Source organism: Osmia bicornis, chromosome 14 (genome assembly GCF_907164935.1).
Source record: "Osmia bicornis bicornis chromosome 14, iOsmBic2.1, whole genome shotgun sequence".
Classification (NCBI taxonomy): Eukaryota; Metazoa; Arthropoda; class Insecta; order Hymenoptera; family Megachilidae; genus Osmia; species Osmia bicornis.
In genome coordinates this window covers 1,970,412-1,993,886 of record NC_060229.1, presented here as the reverse complement: position 1 = coordinate 1,993,886, position 23,475 = coordinate 1,970,412, and the positions used below count along the sequence as shown (strand labels likewise).

Sequence of the window (23,475 nt, the reverse complement as noted above, 5' to 3'; positions counted from 1 at the left end):
CGAGATAACGTCGGATTTATTGATCATAGATCGATCGATTGTGACAGGATTATTGGAAATAAAATAGTAGAAATAGGAGGCATTTCAACCGCGATACTTCCTAAAATTCCTGTCGTTCTTAGCGAGTATTTAATCACTCGCGAAGAAGTTAATAGAACATTAATGCCACTGACCTGCAGGCGCGCGTTGCACCCTCGAAAGCAGTTAATTAGCCCATAAACAAGAGCGTCAGGAAATGGAAGTTTTCTCGAGCAGAAAAATGGCCATCCACCTTTCGGTACGGTTCGATCCATAAATATCAATGGAGTCCGTTCTGGTCTATCTGAGCCGGCTTGCTTGCACAATGTATCGCGCGGAATGTTCAATGAAGCGTGCAGATGCGCGTAAATAGCAACTGTTCGCTGTGAGACCAAGAGAAGGGACGACAAACACGTAGCAGCATGAGGTCACCCGTTCGAACACGACACCCTGTTGTCGAAACAGCAGGATCTGGCCTGACACGGCTGCCGGACAAATGGATTCAGGAAGATTCCGCTAACGAATCCGCTGATTTATCGCGTGCTAAGGCTAGCCCCGTTTTCTTGCTACCACGTCACTTTCCACGTACGGCCATCGGAGCAAGAATTATTGCCACCCGCGTCACGCCTGGCGGAAATACGAGCGTGGTTTGTTTCTGCCGACGGAGTCGGTGTACGGGGTAAATAAGTAGGTATGCGCGATAGGGATAGGCGATTTTCCTTCTGACACCTATGTTTGGAATTTCTTTGCTAATTTCTTTGTTAATTTTCAAACGATTTCAGAATTGGACATCTTAAGAACCGCTATTCTACCCTGTTTATTGGACCTAAGTCAGACCCTCCGAAACTGAAAGAGAAACAGCTGAACGCGTCATTAAAAAAATGTATAATCTCATTCTTAAGATAAAAAGTTCCCTTCTTCATAGGTAGACGTAAATCCGAAAATCCTCGGTCTCTTCCACTTCGGTCGAACAAACAGCTAATCTATAATCATCGTTTCTAAGATGTCGACCACACGGTTGTCCAAGTGAAAAGAAAAAAAAAAGAGAAAAATGAACGAGTTGCCAGTTTGGTGCGCCATCAAGTTAATTAGCTTGGCAAAAGGGACGAAGGGGACGTCAAGGCGAGATGTTAGGATGTTTGAAAGGTATGTTGGGCAACGCCCGCGACTCGCCACGCGACTAGACAGATTTCCAAGCGAGAAGAAGCGGGAACGTCCGTCTCGAGTGGGCAAAGGTATACGCGTCCTGACGGACGGCCACATTAAATCATCCTCGTGGCTCTCCAGCTGTTTGTTTCTCCACGAGCCGGATTCAATTTTCTACCGGACGTGTTACGACCAAAATTCGCAATATGGCTGCACGCATTCCATCCAGCCCCTTCGGTAACGCTTCTGATCGAAATTACAGGGGATTTATCGCGACGCGTAAAACGTATCCGCTTAATGTCGGGAATAAATTCGAGTTGGTAAAGAAAAATATTAATCTTGCGCGATCGTGATCGATCGATCGCGTTTCGGGGCTCGATTTGAAAGGCTGGAAGAGCAATTTTAAAATGGAATAACTGAATTTAAGTTGCCGGAACGAAACTCTGCCCTTTCTGTTGCAACCTGGTTTCAAGATGCAATCTCCGAAGGTGGAATAGTGTCGGGTTAATGGAAATCGAGGTGAACAAGCTCTCTCGTGCAGGATTGTTTCCATTTTGATGAATCTGAGAGTTGATGATTCAAGTTTCTATATATATAGCCAGGCAATAAAGCTATTTACGAGGAAAATCATTTTTCCGGTCCAATTATCATATTTCCAAGAAATACATGAATAATACCCAACTAAATAGCACCTGCAAAGCTTCAAAAGCCCTGCACCAATAAATTACCAGATCCACTGCACATTTTCTTCCATCCATCATACTCAGAATCCACAACGAACCGTCCAAATGGTCTCAGGAAAAATAAACCTCCATCGAATCCATGGTAATCGAGAAAACACCCTTGCATCGATTCCCACCGGGTCCAATTAATTATCCTGACAGAATAAACACTAGCGAGCATCGGGACGCGTTTCATCAAGATATCCCTTGGTTTTCTTCAAAGTATTTATCAAATCCGACCGCTCGCACAAAGGAAGATTAATAACCGGCCGAATCAAAGGCGTGTAAAAAGTGGACGACCGATATCTCCTGGTCTTATTGAACGTTCGCCCTTGAAAACCGATCGCAGATAACCAGCCAATTAATGGACGAAAGAAGGACGCGAGATTCGCGTTGATAAAGGTCCAGCCGTTTCTACCAGCGTCGAGACAGCCAGCGAACGGTTCACCGAGATAATAGCACCGCGCAGTCCAAGATCGACCCATCGCCATAAACTATCCGAAGGTGTCGAGTTTGTCACGGTCATGCGAGACCAAGTTTTCAAAACAGGATTAGGCATCCTTCGGATCTCAGTGCCGTATCTGCGAAACGTGCATCGTCCATTTTTCAAACGCGTCGGAGGTTTTTTTTCTTCCTTCTACACGATGGTTCGTAACCGTGGGTAACCGGAGGGATTATCCACATCCGGTCATTTCTGTCTAATTTTTTTTCTAGCTACCCCTCTTACCGAATATCCGAAACTCGGCATTTCAGGATATCGAGAGCTGTTCATGGATTCATTCATCGTTTCGAGATGGCTTTTAGCATTGTTCACCGAGGGTACTCTCCTGAGAGATCGTAAGAATGATCTGATTCAGAACAGCCGGATGATTCCCTTTTCTATGCTTCCTTTTTTCCTTTCTTTTTAGAGGGTGACGGTGTTTCGTGTACGATGCGCATTTCTGCGAAACGATTTTGTAGGGGTTGCTGTGACTGCGAGGGGGCGGAAGCGTCTTTTATAGTTTGAGATTTAATTGCGGAATTCGGAGGAATCATATGGCAATGGAAATAAAATTGCTGCTACAAAAATTGAAAAATCAACCGCGTCGTCTTTTAACAACCACCCCCGCGCTTTTCCCCGCGAAAGAAGGAAGGGAAAATTTAATTTATTCTCCGGTGAAATTCAACGATCTACCTCGGTGCCGATGTCAACACACGCTTTTCCTCATTTCGCCGAGAGTAATCCGATACTAGCAGGATGGCTCATTATCCTGTCAGGATACCCGCCGGGAAAATGACAGGTTTCCACGAAGTAGGTCGCGTAGCAGGCATGAAATTTAAAATACGACGGGATTACCATAATCATGTGGATAGAGAAGAAACATTTTGACTCGTCCAAAGATACGACTGACTCGTCGGGTTTTTATTTGTCTACTTTAAATCCTGGCTGGTACAAACCAGCTGGTTTTGATAGACCTGGCTACGTTTCGCTTCGACAGCTTCCTGCATAAAACCAAGAGAGATACGCGTAGTTCGTTGCTAAGAAAACGGTGATTGCATCGTTACACGTTTACGAGGAAAATTTGCATACCGAAGCAAGAAACTCTTAACACGATAAGGTAAGAATTTCAATAAGTTGCAGAATATCTTTCAGAAAATGTCACATTGAAAATATCGAATACCTTTTATGTTTTTAACAAGAGTTGTAATAAATTGCGCGCGCTTGAGATACAGGCAGAGATATCTTTTTAAAAGGATAATATTAAACAGCGAACATTAATAATTGTCAGAATGTTTAAATGCAAAACATTATCAAACAGAAGAAAAATATTTTAATTGACATTTTGTAAGGAATTGATCCCATGTACTCTAGTTTTCGAGAGAAAAATCGTTCTTAATTGTTCCCACGGGATCTCTTACTTAGAATCCACCGTAACACACCACGGTGGCCACCTGTGTTTTCGCCTCCGCAATAGTCTGTTGGCCATTTACGATAAAGTACGCCGGGAAACCGAGTTTATCCATCAAGCTGACGTGCGCCATTCTTCAGGCTAAATACCAGAAGTACGTTTGTTCTTTTCTTCGTGTGCTAGCTAGCCTTGGATCCGGGATGAAGCTGTTGGTATATTAATCGAGGTTCAACCTGGTGATAATTATTTAAGGGCTCTGACATCGGTTAACGACGACACGACTACCGGATTGAAACTCATGCTCGCATTTGTATGTAGAGAGTTCTGGTTCGAAACGAATGCAGGAGTGAATGAATTATCGTTGAAGTGTGAAAGTGAATGAAATACCTCGAGATTTTAGAATTCTACTTTCTTTCAACCTATTAATGACAGTCTACACTCTAGCAGGCTTAAAGAATTAATTATTGACGTGAGGAAAGATGGGACAGGGTGAACTACCCTTTTCACTATTTTCAAATTCTAAAATTCTAAAATTTTTTGGACCTGGTCTCCTCCAGAAAGAAATCCTACCTACGCCAGTGGGACAATTATTATTTGACACCTTAAAGTTGCAAGGAATATCATGAAACTCGTTTCTGTCATCAAAGAGGAGCTGCTTTCAGAGTAATATCCCTTTCAGAACGACCCATTTACGTAGCACCATGATCGAGCAGTAGGAATTCCATTTCACCCACCCCTTTTCTTGGCCACTTTCTCAGCAGAGTGGCCCTAATTGGCTTGACCCCGCAGCTGACCACCGTGCAGATGCAACCGTTTGAATTTGGATCCGACGTAAGGCGACAACGACGCAAGGATCGTAGGAAAGCATAATTTTTCACTTTAACGACCGATGACCATCGTCGTACCTCCTTTTTGTCGACTGAATAAGCGACAGCTCACCCTTTGAATCCTCTTTTCTCGCAATGGTCACACCTCCTCGGTTTGCTGCTCCTCCTTTGCCCGTCGCACGTACGGGCCCCACTAATGATCCGACGGATTTGCATATCAATCGCGATTTACCAACCTCCTTCTCGCGTTATGGCCCTCGTAATGGCTTTTCGTTGCGAACACGGCTCGATCTCGCTTTCACCGTATTTGACAGGGCAATATGGAACGATACGTCGTGCCACGGGGTGCCACTATTTTTGGAAGTAACTGTACCTCGTCCAGCCTTCCTGCATGGGCGATGAATAATATGGTAAGTTTCAGATGGACGTTTGCAGTTTCGTTATTATCGCGGCGTGGGAAGATGCGGACGTGGAGAGTATCTCTATGGCGACAGGGAAGCTTTCAGAATCTTTGATTTATTTTTTAGAAAACAATTTCACTAACTCCTTATGCATTCATTTTTATGACAAATTAGGAAAGAATTTAGTTTTTCTAATATCGGTATTCAGTTACTGGAGAAGAGTATCCAGTTGCCAGGAAGCAAAACGACGAAGAAAGTTTCAAAAGTTAGACGAATAGATCCTATCTCTGCAGGGAGGCGTCAGGATGTCATTTACCTCGAATAACTACACGACAGATGTCGAGTCGTTAGCGAACCATTATACGAGTGTCGTCACGCGTCTCAAAACACGGATTTCCATGTATCCAGGAGAATCCACGAGCCTCCGATGCCGACAATGGAATCACGTCGTTTGCAAATATTCTTGTAAAGCCATTGTCATCGTCGCCGTCGATTCTAATACACCAGGGACAATCGAATGAGAAAAGGTTCCGTCCGGAACAAACCGACGTCCATGGAATTTCACTGGCATCGAAGTTTAATATTCGAAACGTGTTTTGAAAATATTTTCTACGCTGAGTCATCGATGATTTTTCAAGGGATCTTCGATTTCAAGATGTTAGCTCGAAGATAATAGAAACTCGAGGTATTCGAAATTCAGTATCTTCGGTATAACAAGTAGCTCCATAAATCCACTCGAGCTAAGTATGCAAACTAGATGAGGCTTGATCACAGGAGCGGTAATGAAAGATTCAACCCTTTCAAGCAGGCACAAATATCCCATGAACTCTCGCATTACGCTCGATGCAGTAAGCACTTAAACTCTAAGCACGCAGCTGTCAGCGATTTATCGTTCCCCGGAAATTGATCCGCTCGTAATTCATGGTAACTATGAAGTCAGATGATAATGAGTATTAAAGAACGATAGAGCAGCCGCGTCGTGTGTTGTAATCAAGTAATTCGCGTGCTACGAAATGCCCAGGGCCATGGTGCACCGGTTGCTTTGGCAAAGTTGCCGAAGATTCACCGAGAATATCGAGGCATCTCCTCTTATCGATCTACGATTAATATCTGCCCACGTACACGCGATATCCGGCAACGTGTGCACTTTGCCCGTGCTCGTAATCATTATCGATCATTTCCGTTAGCTGCGGCTCGATCAGATGTTAATACAAAATCAACGCTGTTCCATGCTGGAACTGCTACGTTGTTACTTTCTGAGGCGTGGCATGGTTTAGATAATTAATTTGTGGGTGCAATGTAGAAAATGTGGAATTTTAAAAATTAGGGTGAATTTTGTAAGAATAAATTAAATAAATTATTATTTTACACCGTTTAACCGTCCTATAATCTGATAAATTTCACTTCGGTTAATAAAAAGTTATACACTGCATTAAAGATGAATAAAAATGAAGCACCTTATCCGATACAACGATTACAATAAAAAGTAATTTTCTTGCATCTCGATTTCATTGAACACGGCGTGGTCGACTTTCACAGCTCGGAAACTGTTGCACACAAAGTGTATATGTGTTCACCCCAGATATTTTAATAGATTTGCATCGTGTTTTAGCCGCGGGGAAAATTACCGGTTTCGATAAAACGCTCTTCGGTTTACCATCACCTGATACGCGCTAAATATGGTGCATTGTGATGCAGGTGTCTGCTCGGAGGACGAGTACTTTCCTCGGCCGATTCTGTGACTTTATTAACCGATCCTGTCAATGCAATTTTGTAATTCGTGTAATTTGTCAGCGAGCCTAGGGACAGTGCGATTGACACTGCCGAATGAATATTCATATCCGAGTGACAGGGAAAAAGAAAGGAACGAGGCCTTTTCTCCTCTTAAAACGCGCGATATCCTGTAATTACAGCAACGATGTACACTGAGTTGCATTGAACTTGTCGCAGTGAAGGTGGCTACAAATGCACTAACGCATTCACGCCGTGTCGGTGAGCCGATGGCGAGTTCGGTTCACCGACGCTGCGGCGTGAATGTGTTAGTGAATTTGTAGCCAACTTCATTGCGACAAGTTCAATGCAACTCAGTGTACACGATAAACGAACTTCACACGAATCCATTACGACTTTCTAGTACCCGCGCGAAAGTACGGCTCGGAACACTGCATCCATTCGCGTAGCTAACAATTTTTCGTCTACGAACGAAAGGCAGGATGCGGTTTCCCGGGATTGCAGCCGACTGCAATTACTCGCAGGCTGACCGGTAAGTCGAGGCGGGACGACCCCTAACCCCTGGATAATGTCTGCTGCTATGGAGGCTGCTGGTAATCACGTATCCTATCGTATCGTGCTATACCGAAAGGAAGAAAGGGAACGAAGGAATGTAGAGAAGAGAAATCGAGGATAAGGAGGAAATGAAATTGTTCTCGGGGTGTACGAGAACGATCAGGGTGACTGGGATTAAGGGGGGTAATTGTGTTTTTTATTTCCGTTTTTAACTTCAACTCTAACTTTAAGATAAAATTTACGTTTTCCGCAGCAACGAAACGAAGACCATGAACTCACCGAATCGAGCATCGACGTTTACGACGCCGGCCGTCTAAAAGTAGCCACACGCGGTTTCGCACCTCTGTCATCCACGATTCTCTGCCATCCGGGTCAGGCGTAAATTAACGCCCGTGCGAACTTACGCGAGTGGTCTGCCAGGTCAGACGACTTCCTCATTGCCGTTTCGCGGTGTCGCGCTATGGAAATTCGTTCCCGACAGCGGTGGCTCGAAGCCGCACACGCGTTATCAACCGTGGTCGTCGTTTAACGGCTACGATCAGCGTTGACGTGTACGTCGAATAAATTCAATCGCAACGACCGGTTGCCCGATTTTACGAACGACACGTGTGCGCTTAGGAGCCGAACGAGAATCCAAGCTGGAAAGTTGTTGAACGAAAACGGTTGTTCGATTCTTCACGCTCTTTCGTCGCGAGATTTAAACGTCTTTTGATGGTTTTAATTTTTTTTTTTGAGGAGGAGGAAATGTTTCGTTGAATCGCGTACAATGGTGTCGTGACGAGCGACAAGAGGGCACGACATATTTTTGGCCCACCACGATTCATCCAGCCTCGAAATTATGATCTCCGTTTCTGTCTCGTTCAAAGGCCGCTCCGCTAAACAGGACAATAATGGTTATTTATGAAATAGTTGAATGGCGATTCAGGGACCGGCGTGGAACATTGCTCAATATAGCGGAAAGAGGACGCTAAGCATCGGTGGGCAGTGATCTCGAAAGAAAACTCGGGATCGCCATGGAGGAGTTGGAAATGAAAATTGCAAACTTATGGCTCGCGCGAACCTTTCACGTTCTTCAATAAAATGTTGCTGTCATATACCTGGAGGTCTTGGAATGTCGATGTTGCAGCTGTTTTATGATGACACTTGAGCATCGATGATGCATGAATTTCCGAAGAATCTTGGATAAAATGAAAATAGATCGACCACGTGTTACTTCGACGTGTTTTCAGCCAGAAGCATGGAAAAAATCGTTCGAAAATTATTCACCGGTGGCAGACAATGAATTACAAGGCGCGGTGCCGTGAGATCGATCCTGCCCTTTCGCGCTGCAAACTGATCGTTACGATCGAACTGGAACACGATCGACTTTCGCGAGTCGAACAATATCGTATATCGTAATTAAGCGTTATCATTACAACGCTGCGCGAAGCACTTTGGAATTCCCGTTTCTAATTCGATATTCCTGTTCACCCTTTAACTTCGCGGTTCGATTCACAATGACACAAATATTATGAAAAGAGTTGCCAAATGATCGAGGTGCAAATTCAAAGAAAATCAATTTCCAATGGCGAGAAAATGAATACGTTTGAAAAATAAGAAAGTCTGTTGATTTGCCACGAACTGGATTGATTTACTCCCTTTAATAGCCATCGACATGATCGGTGTTCGAAATGCTCCTTATCGATTCGGGATCGAGCACAATTTCCCGGCGAAATTATCGTCGAAATTACAGTCAACGGTTAATTTATTAAACGGCCAAGTACACACGAAAGTATTTCAATCGAACCGGGCATTATTTTATGAATTATTCGGGAAATTACAGAGGCCGACGCGCTTTTTAAATACACCCTCGAAAGAGAACGCTGTTCCAGGACGATAATAATGATGATGACGGTGATGATCATCATCGTGGTCATGATCACCGCGATGAGTACGCTTAATTGTACATAGTGCGTAATTATGGTAATAACGGGGGATGTCGTAGGGATCGATATTCAAATATATCAGTGAAGAGCGAGAATGATTTTTCAATAATTAAAGGATATTTTTAAAATATTATATAAAACGCAATAATACTAACCCTTCCTCTGCTATGTTCAATAATAAAATTGAACCTCGTTGTTCATTTCTCCAGGCTACGTTCAACCTGCTAATATACCATGCGTATCAAGTTTTACACGTTCAATGGTGGCCGACTTTCTTCTACAGAATCATCTAACTGATTTCGAAGTTCCATTGGTCTGCAAAACCGAGGTCAGTCATTGCAATAATGCCTGGCGGCTGAACAACAACGGCCGTATCATCTCGCGCCCTCATTACACCGTTATAAATCATACCTTCCTCTCATTTTCGTGGTTCGAGGCTGGCTTGGGATCCAGGTACTTGACGTGGAGGGTCATCGGGTCGTCGGGCCAGGTGAAATGTTCGGAATTCACAAGTGCAATGGTTGGACGAGAGGGTTCCTGCAAAATATCACGAAATGTTGTAAATAAAACTCTTGGTTATATTTATGAATATTAGGACACTCGAAACTTTAAATTTGAAGTACCGGTAAATTTGACCATCGTGCGTTAATATTCTTTCGATGGATGAATTACACCGTCCGGATGTGGTAATAACGAAAAATGGAAGCTGCATCAAAGTGGGTCGGCTGGATTTACCGCCGAATCGTACAGACCGCAAAAATTGCACGGCCATTTCTGCGTGGTGTAATAAACCGGGATATCGATGGATATAAATGCCTGATATGAACGGACGGGTACTTTAATGTATTGCTGACCGATTGAACTATGCTCGATCGTAATGAGACTCGTGTAACGTTTGCTGGTTGATCAGGATTGCGGTTATCCGTTTGAACTTTCTATTATATCGACAAGTATGAGATTGTCTGGCTTGATTGTATTGAAAAGTGATTCTATGTTCAAATTAAAATTGCGGTATTTAAAATTAAATGCTATTAGCTATTGTACGATACGTACACAATGGTGATTCGAGTTCAAACAAATTGAAAGGTGAAATTTGAAAATTCTCTATCTATATACTTAATTAAATAACTAAAATTGAAAAAAATTTAAGACAAATTTTAAATAGTATCTATATTATATTCATTTTCCAAGGTGAGAAGCTTGAATTGAAAAATGAAACCATCTCAAATTTATCCATTTTAACATAAAAAAAATTAACTTTATGAAAAGATTTCGGACAATGTGGCACGAATACTCGCGCGTTCGTCTGGTTGCAGATTCCAAGGGTGATTTTCTACCCACCCGAAAAAACTCGTCGAAGGAACACGAATTCTCTACGACAGAAAATCGAATAGAACTTCGAACAGCAGAAACAGCCAATGGCTCCCATTAAACCCACGTGTCCAGCCAGATAAGGTGCACAGGTTGTAAGCTTTTAATCGATGCTGTCCACTTGAAACTGAATTTACGATACGTGTTTTCGATAAGTACAACGCGCACACTTAGAGACACCCTTTCACGTAGGTGAAGGATCAAGCTAGTGGAGCTTGTAGAAGATTTTTACGAGAACTTGTACGTATTAAAATGACACGAATTGGTAGGGGCAACGGTGGCGTGTACTTGGGAAAGGAGCAACATTTTAGTCGCGGTTAACCGAGAAAATGAATCACAAATTGAATCGTAATGCTCCCCTTTAGAAAGGCGATGTTATCACCGTACGAAACACGATATAAATTCTATCGACCCTTTTTACTTTTGTCCAGAACATCCGTGAAATCCAGATCTGTCCTTATACAGTAATTCTCCCTTTCGTTATTACACATGAAATGTAACTTTGAGTTAGAATCGACCAAGGGGTGGAGCAATAATTACACATACTTGATTTATTTATTCCAATTGTACCAGGATGGGACACCCTGTACCGCAAAGGGTTTCGTCGATGGTGGCAAGGTGAAAACGATGTTCTTGCATCCACGTCACGCGCGGCCACCTGAAAATTAACAGGCATAAAATTTTAATTAAGATTTCCTAATCCGTGCCGCCGCCCCACCCGTTAATTACTATGAAAAAAGGTTTCGTAATATCGTATCGCGGCGAGATTTACACTTCGGGTCTCCCAGGCCGGTTCCGTAAAATTTCAATCACCATAAAGTCTGGTGTTTGCCTCCGTGCCCGTTGAATCCCCGTCGGTTTTCACGATTTTTATGAGGTTCCAGGTAATTCCCATCGCGATCGAGCACCGTTTAATCGAACCTATAATCTCTGGGAATCGACTATTCCTGAAATCTGACCCAACCACCGTATGGCCTGTGTAATTTTCTTCGATCCCCATCGATCTAAACAAGGGAAAAGACCTCGACTGAACCATGTACACGTGATTTCAATTTCTACCGAGTTACTGTGGATTGAAAACACTTTTGTAATGTCAAGAATGTTCGTGATAATAATATTGTATTTATTAAATATTTGGCCATCGTTCTCTCAGTGTTCGTTGCCAAATATAGTCGCAACACCATCGCGATTTCACATTCTCTTTTAAAAGCACGCGAGTTTTACGATCGTCCCGATGCAACGCCCTTTGTATGCCCTCCCGAGGGATTCCAGGAATTGCATAAGCGTTGCGTAGAGGCGCGTGGGCAGCGTGCATCGCGTTGCACACGGTTGGTGGGGCGGAGGTCAGGCAGGTGCGTGCCATGGGGTCATGCAAAGAACATTCACTGTCACGTTGCGGATATCACGCCGTGTCGACGTGTACGCACTTTCACGCGTTCCTACGTTCACTTTGACCAGTGGTTCGTTCAACGTTCGAGTTCGGAGCTTTGTTTAATTAACGAGTTGCCTCGATTATCGAGGATAATAAACGGGTATCGTTTTAGTTTTAATTAAGAAACGGATTGTGGGATGACCAGTGAGGTAATGATACATTTATCTTGGCACGGATACCATTTCGATTCATTCGTCACGAATATTTTAAAATCCTTAATAAATCGTAAATTGAAAATTTGGAATTTGAAGCAAAATTACAATTATGTGTTATTACCATTGAATGAGAGAAAGGGCCAAAGTTGCTGAAACTGCAAGGCTGAAGACCGGGCGAACTGCATTCAGGCGCCTCGGTGCATCCGAGAAGTGCAACAGGCTCTTGAAATTCAAATATCATAAGAAAGTTATAAAACCAATGGAACAATTAATTTTTTAATTATTGTAGAATTATTCTCCACCTCTGTGATATAAAATAATTTCGACCAGTTTAATTGCTCTACTATTAAAAACCACTTCTGAATTTGATTTCGTAAACGGTGCTTCATGCTCAGCGTTTGATTGCAACCATGCAATCGTACCACGGTAAATCTTAATAACGAGTTAGGATGTGCCTCGGCTTAAAGGAATATTTTCGACGACAAGACAATCGCGTCCGAAGGAAACTTTAATAACAGAAGCGAACCACTCTGACGTACCTTGCTCGCGTTCTCTCTTAATCATTATCCTGCTTGCAAAAAAGAAAGGGGATCCTTCCTTTGAAGGAACGTACAACGAAGTCCGGCTGCTTCTATAGCCGCGAGTGAGGAATTAAATTAATATTAATCTGGAGCACATAGCCATCAAAATTCCGGGTTACGGGCTGCGATCTGCATAATTTCAGATTTCACAGGTGCCTCTTTTTTATTTCGGCTAATTCAGCCCTCTGACTTTCGTCCTAGTCGCGAACAAAGGACAACGACGGAAGAAAATCCTTGAAAACAGGGAAAAATTGAAATTGAAATGCTACAGTTACAGTTTGTAGGTATGGCAAAATAAGTGGCACGTTTGTGCTGTCCCCTAAATCATTTTGTACGATTAAAAAATAAAAAAATGTGTTGATCGTTCAACTAAAGTTACAAGTAACAAGGGTGCACGTAACCTCGCCGGTACTTTATTGCTGTAATATAACCGGCCGTTTACCTGTGTCGTCGCGAAAAGCCGCCGTGTTTGATCCATTTAAAGCCGCGACAACGACAACACGTTGCACCCGCCGGATGATTTGTAACCGCACGGTACGTGATTCTTCGTTTTCTAATGCCGCCGCTGCAAACCGGACGATAAATTAACGGCGATACAGGCCACGATAAAGCGAGAATTCGATCGCCGCGCGAGAATGAATTGCAGGCGCGTGTTCCTCGCGGAAAACGAAGAAGGATGGGGTGCAGGTGTAAATGCCGATAGGCGTAGGAAACTGGAGAACGCGAATTCGTCAGTAAATTTCATGGCCATATGAAATTCCAGCGATCAATGATCGGTTATAAATATATTCTATAAATAAATAAAAATAAAAGAATTACATCGAATTTATTTTATGAGCCATGAACAAAAAATATTGCCGATTGTTACAAGATATTCAGATGGAAATTTTTTAGATAAAACCATCGTTAACACGATTCAAACAAATGTTATCAGGGAAGATAACATCCGGTCCCATTAACGGAGGTCTCCTAAACCTCGTCGAATCAGCGATTTACGGGTGTAGCTCGTGTTAAGTTTCTCGGAAGTCAGGTCGTCGTTTAAGCGTCCCAATTAAGGAAGCCACGAAACGTATCGAACGAGACACAGGTACTGGGAATCGCGATTGTCACGGCACAAATGCACACCGTGACGATCGGCTTTAGTCTACCGATTCGAGAGAACGGAATCATGGTCGAGGGTTAGGAGAGGAGCGTAACAATACCGGGATTATTTCTCCCACGGTATCAGCACGAGGTCCATGAAAATTGATCGGCGACGCCTGGAATCGATTTAAACGAGCTCGAATAAGGAATCTCCGTGATCTTAGAGCGGTCATGCATCGATGACGGTGAACAAGACCGATCGGGAGAATTCTTCCTTGCCAAACAATGGTGAACGAAGAAGCGTTGAATTGGAAGTTTAGTATCCTTTATAGTGTTAGAAGGAAGAAACAGATAAAAATAATTATTGAATCCGTTAAATTATTTTATGCAGCCCCAGAACTTCAAAATAAAATTTTTATTAAGTGATGCACCATTTCCTGGATTCAATACCGAGATATTGAAACAAATCGGCGCATCACAGTTCGAATATCTGTCTCAGCAGTCCACGAGAATAACTATACCTCAGGTCCGCGAACGAACAGCAATTATCAATCACGTTTAACAGATCCCCCACGCGTCCCATTGCAATCTTCTCGGAATTGAATCACGATCATCAATTGCGAACAGCAGGCCGGAGAAACGCTCGTTCCCTTTGTGCCCTCGAGGATGGCACTCTATTGTATCCGGCCTCTTGCGCGTTATATCACCACCGAGCAAGTCCCACATCGCATAAAGTCACGTCCACAGGCCACCCGCTTGTTCAGCGGACCAACTGCTGCCCACTCGTGCTCACCGGACCGAGTCGTGACTTTAAAAGCTCGCGAAAAGTTCAAGCCGGTCAATGAATCGACCCCGTTCAACATCGAAGCCCGGGATGCCTGAAGAATTTTGTCGAAATTATTTCTAGACCGAGAAATTAATTGATAAAAATATGATTCTTCAGAACCATCAACGAAATGTCATTCTTTTCACAATCCCCACTGGGTACATACAACGTTATTACCATCGCGAGTACCAAAAGGCGCGGGACCGTTCACCAAGAAATATATTCACCCCTAAAATTTCAATATACGGACAGTTTGCGCGCGACCACGTAGAGCGGGGAGGTAGAAAGAGGAATAAAAGGAAAAGGCAGCGCAGGTTGTAGCCGTAAACGAGGTCCCAAACTACGAGCCTCCTGGACCAGAACCCATCGAACCCATCCAGGATTTCTTTTTTGCAGAGTCCGTGTTGCGTGCCCATAATGTCCCACGAGCTGTCTTCGCACGGCCATGTCGAGCAATTTCGGGATACCAGCGTCGTTCGTCGCAGCGTGAACTCTTCCTCGCGGGATTTTCGGCTCCAGCTGGAAGTGAGAGGCGGTGAAGATGGGGGACCATAACCTGACGAATTAATCGCGGGCGTACGCGACCGTATCTTGCCGCGAACGTGGGACGCCCCTTTCTGTCCGGAGTTTACGGAGTCATCCTAACCAACGCGCTCGCAATTTCACGTGAACGCGGCCAGCTTCCTTCCTCGAACGCGTCTTGTTAGCGCAACCCCGTATAATGAAGCGTAAATTGCCATGCTGGATTCCGGACGTCACCCCATTGGCGTAGGGTGCTAGCGAAAACCATGTTTATGGCTGAAGCTTCCAATTAAGTTAAGAAACTGTAGATAGTGCTCACGATGAAATTTTACTTTATGTAGTAATAATTTAGTTAATAAATTATTGTAATTTAAAAGAAAATTATAGTTAATTAACAATTGCAAACTGAAAAATTGTGATTAAATAAATTTTAATTGAACAAGGTGAAAGGTAGTGAATTTTTTCGCGACCGCCGAAGGGTGTGGACCTACCTGTCAAACCTTCAGTTTGCTTTCTGAGTCCACTTAATTTATTTTAATTAGTTTCTTAGCTTCATAAAATTTATGAATTTATTCCTCTTGTGGGCCTCGGTTGACCATCCCTTTTATTTATTATTTTACCCCTCCTTATGCCTACCCTGTCTTGTTAAATCTGTAGTCACTGCCGTAAGCCAGATGTCACAACAAAACGTGGCGATCAGACTAAGAGGACGGCGATACTTTGATGCAAACTTGCCTCAAGTGTTTCTCCTGTCACGCACGTGCTCGCGTGAAATCTTCTCCGTCAACTTCTCGTTTCATCTTTTAAAATCTCCAATCCGAAGAAACGCTGTGAAATAAAAAAAAATGCCAAATTACATCTAAACACTAAATTATATGATTGGCTTAGCAAAGATCCAAGACTTCCATCGCCTGAAGGTTGATAATGATAAACTTCTTCTGAAAACAAGGATATGAAATTTTATATAACTACACTTTCCAATGAAATTGAGTAAAAAGAAAAATGTTGAAGGTGAAGAACACTTAAGCGAAGTATACTTCTACCATAAGTAGCAAAACGTGTACAGGATAGCATGCACGTTTCTGAAACGAGTTTCCGAAGTAATCAAGTAAACTTCAGCTAAATTATAGAATTTCAGAGGTTATTTACAAAGTTGCAAATAGGTGTATCGTAGCAGGTGTATGAACGCAACAGGTTATCGCGGCTCGTTTCAAAGAAATTTATGATCGTTTTCAGTCAAGATTGAAACTTCGCGACTGCTTTATAGTCCATTTCCCCAAGAATTTCTTGAATCAATTCCATTCAGAAATAAACAGCTCGTAGGAGAAAAATTTCCCGAAATTCTTTGTTCGTTTGTGGGTCACGAGTTGCGTTCGAATTCCGGAAATCGTTAAAGATGCATTTTAGCCGCGAGGGAGAAATCGAACTTGCTCGTGGCATGCGTGAGAGCGGGCGAGTAGTTTGGAAATAATTTTAGAGAAGCAAGGCTCGCAAATTAACCCGGCACCTCTCGCGTGATACGTAAGTTACCTTAATGGTCGATTGGTCACGCACCGTGAACGTGCCACGACACGATTTACAATCCCACATCTTAATCGTGACCCGCAAATTATCACTTTAGCCGTCGAGTGTCTGCCGGACAATGGGTCTTCCTTCGCTGCACCTTCTCTCGCTTTCGACGATCCCATTCTGTGCTCCTAGCACGAAACTGGCCATTTCTCTTCCAATTTCGACCCATCTGCTCACGAATCCGCAGAATTGTATCTGAAAAATAAATTGATGAATCTTAGAAGTGTTCTGAGGAAGGCAAACTGTTTTCCATTTATTAATACCGAAGAATTTTTATTCTTGATATATTTCTGTTTCGAAAGATATAAAAGAGTCTAGCAGGCTCAAACAACACCCATAATATTCCCATAACACTATCTACAATTTACTTAATTTCCCATATATCACGAGAGCTATAATCATCACTTTGAACGCTGATTGTACGAAAGGTTTTCGATATTGGAAAGCAGGTTGTTCTTCATAGAATCAAAGGTGGTATGTCGGTGCCCGGGGCGAGAACCTGCAGCAGCAACAAGTAACCTGGCAAGATGTTGGCTACCCTATGCATACAGAATGCTGCTACCATGCTGCCGGCAGGGAAGAATTTATTATGTGATCTAATTTAAAGCCGCGTGATATATGGACGATGCTTGCCTTTTCACATTGCTTCGGCACCGACCAAACTTTACCATTCGTTTGGTTAAACCTTCCGGGCTTTTCAACCTCTCAACGTTTTGTTTGAACAAATCTTTTTAACTTAAATCACGAAACATAATATTCTTTTTAAATATCTTAATAAAAGAAAAATGATGTTTCTTTTATGACTTGTGTTTAACAAGCAAACATAAACTGGAACATTCGCAATGAATTTCAAGAAAGGTGTAATTTTTCCAAGATAATTTCAAAGAATCATTTCGAAACGAGTTCGAACCCTTTCATCCCTGTCGCGAGGATCGCTTAAACACCGGGTACACACGGCTGGATGCTTCCGCTTTAATTTCATTCGTAAATTCATGAATGCCGGGGCTAAAGGGACGGTGAATCGGTTAATTCCGAAAATTTGCGGCTGGCCCGGCAAATTCGAGCATGAAGACGTAACTATGGCCGCGAGACGAGAGCGAACGGTGCATTCCTGTTGGCCACGAGGCCGGAAACATTGCGTAATTGCCCGGTGCATTCGAACCGTCCGGACTTCAACATCCCCCTCGTGGCAAACGAGCTACATAAATTCTCCCCCGGACCGTGTTTACAACTCGTAATTAGCTGGAACTCGAAAAATCCGGTAACAGGGGCGTCGCTCGTGCGCCGCGAAATGAAAAAGGTATCGATTCGACGTAGTAAAACGTATATTGAGCTCGGTGCATCGGGACACACAGGGTGAAGTCCGGTTCGATGCATTTCTTCGCCGTTTCATGCACGCGATTATCGGGTACAAATTGATATCGATGGTCTCTGAAACGATCAAGACGATTTTGCGGAGGTTTCTTTCGTCTTTCCATATTCTGGGTGGCAGTACTTATACACTGTGGAAGTTTGCGAATATTATAAGAGATATTGGAAGAAATTTCCAACTCCATTATAATTAACGAAAAATTAAAATTATTCCTTTTCTCAAATATTGCCGTTAAACGATTAAACTCACCAAAGCACATGGATCGGGATACAAAGGTGAAAATGAAGAGCTCGTAAGCCAGCAAAGGCAGAAAAATGAGTCGAGGAACAAGCGTGAACTATACCCTGCCACGGCGTACAAACCCCGAGTCTCTCCCCACGTAATTGCAGAGGGCGAGCAATTAAAACGTAGTCAACGCCCGTCTCGAGATCTCCATTGTAATCTTCCAGCTCGTAGCACGGTTCGAGCCGACGAACATAAAAGCTCAATAAAAATATCACGATAATCACGCCACCATCTCCTCGCTCCCTTTTTAACCCTTCCAATACATTGTACCAACATACAAATTTTCATGCGTTACATAAATTTTCACTCGGATCGTTTCGTTTCTTAAACGCACTTGTATCTCGATAAATTTTTCTACAGAATTGATTATTGATTATCGGCTCCGAGGAATTCCTCCGCCTTGTATCGAATGATAAATCTTACCGAAGCCTCGCCGATGGACGAAGCGGAAAAGTAATTTTACACACTGTTTACACTGACCTCGGTGCGCAAGCAGGAGTTGCGTACCGAGGATCCAAGAAGCTATCAACGTAAATCAATAACGGGAGCACTTTGGCGGCGCATCGGCCAGCTGCTGCTTCAGCGGCTCTCCTCCGTCTGGCATTCCATTGGCTATTGCTTTTTCGAGGCTTCTACTTTGCAAGGAATCACATCGACGACGTTGTAAATAATAATCCTGGGTAACCACAGGGTTCGAACCGCGATGCCTTTATACTTTCACCAATTAACCGATGTTCTCCGAGACGCGCTAACCCCACAGGATATCCTGACAATGGATCAGGATACTAAGTAAGTTAACGTACCTTGGCTCCTCGCTAGTTTATACAATGTTACGTTCATCCTATTATGCATGCACCTTGAGACCAGCAGAATTAATTTACGGATATTTTGAAAGAAAATTGAGGGTTACCGGAGTGCTAATCTTCGGTGAAAGGGATATGTAGATCGGAGGAATTCTGGACGGTGATGTAAGAAAAATTGCAATAAGCAATGTGTGTTTCTTAAATATTAATTTAATCATGGTAATCGCAACATTTGCATACCTCTTTATTTCACCAGTGTTAATAACGGTATCATAAAGAAACACCTACGTGAAATTGTATCACCGGTTTGTCAACAAGCTTAATTCACATCTTCCAAAGAGAAGGTATAAACAAGAGCAGCAAAGTACATCTCGTTGCAGTTTAAGAAAAAAAGTAATGGACACTGCCGAAACGTCGACAGAGAAGAGCGAAGCATCGAAAGCTGATATTGAAATTACGTTAATCGATAACCATAAAGCATAAGCCAGGACATACGAGTGTGACGCGAGGCATAATTTATCTTTCGCATCCGCGCGAATATATTCAGTGATTCCGCATGCTGGTTCTCACGTCCAGCTGTGCAAAGAACGGCAGCAAACGAGATCGGGCAAAAATGATTTAGCTTCGACAGTCGCGGCCGGCCCGATAAATTGTAGCTCGATTTTCTTGTAACAGCAATCATAACTCGCGATAAAATACGACACTTTTTATCGTCCAGTTTGACATCCACTGGACCTGTTATCCCTTGGCAGAAAACGTTCCTTTGCATTCTTAACCCGCATCGAATTGCATAGACACTTTGCCGAACGAATATTGATAGTATCTAAGGTTAGCCTGCAACGCTATGTAACTCTTGTAATGTTACATGTTATGTCACCCTTGGAACTAATGCACTACCGATGATCCCAATACAAACGCTAATTAGAATTCCTAATGACCAAAATTAAAAATTTCTCCTGATGCAACTAAGACATCATCGACTCCCATATAAACGCGTTAGAATTTCTAATGATTAAAATAAAAAATTTCTCCAAATGGAATAAAGGCACCATCGATGATCCCCATATAAACGCATTAAAATTCTCAATGACCAAAATTAAAAATTTCTCCTCATGGAAATGATATACGGTTATAGGTGTCAGGATGCATAACACGACCACCTGCGAATTCTCGGTTAAAATCATCGAATAAACTGCATACGCGTTCATACGTGTGTCACACGAACGTGCTAATACCATGGTATTATCGCATCCGATGGGAATATCGGTTGCCGCTTTTAAAGACGTGATTATTCTCTGACAGCAGAGCAGCCGCCGTATACACGCGGCGAGATTATTGCCGTTTCACGAAATTCCTGTTCGCACGTAACCACAGCTGTCGTGGACAATTCAAACACGCCGCGTAAATGACGTGGAATTATCCCTGTGAAGTGTGCTCGGTGGAACGAAACCACCGTGTGGCGGAGATATGCGTGGATAAGGCTGGCAAAGGTACCAGGGAACACAGAATGCATTTAGGAATGCAATTACAGTAATTATACGCGCACATTACGTTAACGGAGTGAATTGCAACCAGAGTGTACACCTGGTCGCAATAACAATATTTTGATGATATTACGATCCGTATCAATATACAAGATTTTCAATTCGCACGTGCGAATTTTCTTCGTTTGGTAGAATCCCTTATAAATATCAAAACCAACAATCTCCATTTCTTCAGAAAAATGTTGTAACTTTTCTTTTACAAGCTACCGCCGAATTCGTGACACGCAACAAGGTCTGACCTCGAATGGAACAATCTCCTTACTGTTCCACGCACGCAACCTCCGATTTCGTGACATTTGAATACTGGAAGGGGGTCGACCTCTCACGCTCAACACCTGTTAACGTGTTCGTTAATAAAAATAAAGAAACACTAAAAGTATATCATATATAAAACTCTGTGAACGTATTAAAACGTATCACCTTTTAAAATTGTCAAAAAATCCGAGAAACAAATGACCAAACTTCCACAGGTTGATAAAACGCCGATCGGTAAGAGCCGTGTGGGTTAACTCGTCGCGTGGGTGAGCTTTACAAGTGGTTGGCTATCCGGTGCACCGGACATTCGTTGTCTTCGGCGTGCCGGCCTATAACGATCGTGGCTGACCATCCCATGGAACGTTATCGAGGTCCATTTCATGCAAAAAAGGGGCGCTCAACGAATTGTCCGGTGAACGAAAAAAATTGAACGTTCCGACGCGAGTGTAATTGGGACAGGTATAAATCTCGTTTGGGGACAATAGTTTTTCTGGTCTCTCTGTATTTACAATGCATCTTGGTATCTGCAGCTGCCGCGTACGTCTCATTAATTAAGCCTCTCGGTTCCACCATACCATCCACTCCCTCGTCTCTCCCTGTTTCTTTCCACCCCTCTTTCTTCTTCTTGCCGTTTACTCTTGCTATCCCACCGACAGGCGAACAGAGACTCTCCGCCTACACCGGACCCTACACTGTTCACCAATACCTTCTCCACCTCGGCCCTTTTAAAGGCTGCTTTCGATCGCTCCGTAACGCTGTAAGACGTCTCTTCGTACCTTCCACGCGTTCCCCCAGCTTTGGGATTAATTAAAAAATTCCTTTGTACTCGTGGTAAGCGTGATGGAGGACAATTATCTCCGTACACTTTGCGAAATTGTTGCTTTGTAATTGCTGAAATTCTCTTCGTACCCTCGTTCTAATAATAAAGATACCTTGAGACTTATTTTACCAGTAACCATGGGATGACCTGATATGTTCGGTAAAATCAATATCCATCAATTTGAAGTACCAACTACAAGGAACAATGGGGAGTTTGATATGCATCATCCACCAAGCCTGCAGGCTGGCAACTTCGATTCCCCGAAGGCGAATTAAACTAAACTTTCCAGCCGGTCGCGGGCCGCTCGTGCCTAATTAAAATTAGCGGAACAATGGTGTTGAAATAAGAAGAATACCCTTTTATGTTGGAAACCGGGCCGCGTGGTCCTGGAACGGGGTTCCCTCGAGTGTTCCACGGGGAGAAAGAGCAAAGTCACGGTTAGAAATTGGCGAGTGCCGAGTAACCGGATGAAAAAGAAGCCACCGACAATAACCGGCGGAAACCGTTATCCTGCACGCATGAAGACGTCCCGCGGCACGATCGCGCGTGAAAAATATTAATCCAGGGTGACGTGGAGGTGCCTTAACGGGCGTCGCGTCTGTCAGTCAGCTCTGGTCCCGGAGAAAAGACGCATTGCCGTGCCTTCCCTCGCTAATAAGCAGTTATGTCAACCCTGGCCACCGGTAGATCGTACGACGATAATATTTTCGCCGGATCCTCTGTCAATTATGTTAAACTAAACCGAAGGACACGGCGCGGCTACCAGGATCGAATCGGGGAACCAGATATCTTAGAGAGGGAATGAGTTTTGATCGATTATCGGCGAGGGGATGATAAATGAAAGCGAGTCGACGCGACGCGGCTTCGTTTCTTTCTTTGATCGATGTCGATCGAGGATTAGCGGCGAGGATCCTGGTGTTTTGATCCTTGCCCGCGAAAGCGATTAATTTCCTTGCTTTTTTGGAGGTGAATGAGTTTCTTGCTCAAAATAGACGGAGGAATTTTTGGTATTCTTTGAACGAAAGACTTTCAGGACGTTCTAATACTCCTTTTCTTGAATCCTCATCGAGCTACCGTTGCTTCTCGCGTGGCGCGAGCCAGCGAAGCGGGCGAAAAGAAGCGGTGGCACGGAATCATCTACCCACGTAGGTAGTTTCGTAATAACGGCTAAGTAGGATCTTTATATTCCTAGCCGTGAGGCAGACTGCGTTGGGAGCGAGTCAAAGAAGGTGGACGACGGGGTCCAAAGGGCAGGAAAGAGACGAGGCTTCGAGAAATGAAAAAGAACGAGAGAGAGATAGAGGGGGTGAAAAGGAACCGAGAGAACGAGCAGCCAAAGTGAGTCTCATTTTAATTAGCATCAGCTGGTGCGACGTGTACTTAACAACTCGAGGCTGGCTGCGGAGAAGCCGCGAGCATCTTCGTCTTTCTTTCTCCTCGCCAGTGGCTGAAATTCCTCGCGAGATGTTTTATTCAGGGACACCGCGGGCCTCGGCCAGGGCAGAAACGAGCTGATGCCCTTCTTCGAGCCGTTTAAATGCGCTGGCTCAAGTAGCCGCTACCGCAATTTGCATACAATCCGCGCTGATTCGGCATTCGAGAGGAAAGAGGAAAGACGAGAGGGGCACCCACTCGTCGCGGAC

At 43.5% G+C, this 23,475-nt stretch overlaps 2 long non-coding RNA genes across 12 annotated transcripts in view; both read right to left on the bottom strand.

The window, feature by feature from the left end:
* Nucleotides 1-7,100: 7,100 nt before the first annotated feature.
* LOC114872554 lies at nt 7,101-12,400 on the bottom strand. The gene is made up of 5 exons (XR_003788784.2): nt 12,294-12,400; nt 11,132-11,243; nt 9,626-9,751; nt 9,370-9,529; nt 7,101-8,164 (listed from the first exon to the last, which is right to left on the bottom strand). It is a non-coding gene; the product is annotated as an uncharacterized LOC114872554 (long non-coding RNA).
* A 1,111-nt stretch (nt 12,401-13,511) lies between these two features.
* Nucleotides 13,512-23,475, bottom strand: part of LOC114872557 — a 76,407-nt gene continuing 66,443 nt past the window's right edge. For 8 of the 11 annotated variants that reach the window (XR_006830070.1, XR_006830071.1, XR_006830080.1 and 5 more), the window contains one exon: nt 15,591-16,948. This is a non-coding gene — a long non-coding RNA (uncharacterized LOC114872557). Of the gene's footprint in view, nt 15,182-15,590; nt 16,949-23,475 lie in introns of those variants that run through there. The other 3 variants (XR_006830072.1, XR_006830076.1, XR_006830074.1) reach the window with 3 other exon arrangements.